This window comes from Elephantulus edwardii, unplaced genomic scaffold (assembly GCF_000299155.1).
Source record: "Elephantulus edwardii isolate Elephantulus edwardi_28Jun2011 unplaced genomic scaffold, EleEdw1.0 scaffold00039, whole genome shotgun sequence".
NCBI classification, from domain to species: domain Eukaryota; kingdom Metazoa; phylum Chordata; class Mammalia; order Macroscelidea; family Macroscelididae; genus Elephantulus; species Elephantulus edwardii.
In genome coordinates this window covers 18,675,137-18,676,249 of record NW_006399789.1, presented here as the reverse complement: position 1 = coordinate 18,676,249, position 1,113 = coordinate 18,675,137, and the positions used below count along the sequence as shown (strand labels likewise).

Sequence of the window (1,113 nt, the reverse complement as noted above, 5' to 3'; positions counted from 1 at the left end):
GTAAAAGTGATAGTAATTTTACTAATATCAATAAAACTGTACTTGTACCCTTGGCAATATACATTTTTCAAATCGTTAAGCAAACTATAAAATAATTTTCTTTTAAATGCTAAACTTAATAAACCTGCAGCATCACCAACTTTGAGAACTTATTGCATCGTTGTTGTATACCACGAAGTTGGAACTGACCCTGAAGCTGGATTTCACAGTCAGTTAATTACAAGGGACATGATAGTCTATCTTTCTCCCATGGTGGATTTGAACTATGTGCCTTTGGGCTGACAGCACAAGTCCTCACCACTAAGCCACTAGGGCTTCCTGAGAACATATTAGGAATGCAAATTACAAACTCTATCCCAAGCCCACTCTATCAACAACTTGAGATTGGAGCCTTTCTTTCTTTTGCCTAACTGGTGGATTTAAATTACCAGAGAGACATAGCGTTTGGTTTAGCAGTGAAATTCCCTGTAGCCTTGTCCAGCGTAGCCTCTTACCTTATGGTTCAGGGCTTAGCTAGCATCATATTTTGAAAAAAATATCAGATTAAACCTTGTAAATTCCTACATCATTCAATTGGAAAAAAGTAAATAAAAATAATATACTATCATGGCGATAACAGATTCCTGTTCCATTTCCAGCCAGACATACCCATTTTCAGCCCTATATTCAACCAGAAGAATGTCTATCTGTGTTTCATTGATTATGCAAAGGTATTTGACTGTGTGGATCATAACAAACTGTGGCTGATTCTGAGAAGAATGGGAATCCCAGAACGCTTGATTGTGCTAATGAAAAACCTATACTTGGACCAGGAGGCAGTCATCAGAACAGAGCAAGGAAACACTGCATGGTTCAAAATTGGGAAGGGTGTATGACAGGGATGCGTCCTATCTCCGTACCTTTTCAACCTGTACGCAGAACAGATTTTCCAAGTAGCTGGGCTCTCTGAGGAGAAGTGTGGCGTCAGGATTGGTGAAAGATCTATTAACAATCTGCGTTACGCAGATGACACAAGATGCTTGCTGAAACTGAGGAGGACCTGAAGTGCTTGCTGCAGAAGGTCAAGGACTGCAGCCTTCAATATGGATTGAGGCTCAATATCAAGAAGACAAA

General features: G+C 39.7%; 1 protein-coding gene across 1 annotated transcript in view; it reads left to right on the top strand.

Annotated features, from left to right (window-relative positions):
• Positions 1-1,113, top strand: part of LAMA2 (laminin, alpha 2) — a 746,602-nt gene that overhangs the window by 531,571 nt on the left and 213,918 nt on the right. The gene's annotated exons all lie outside the window — the stretch shown is intronic.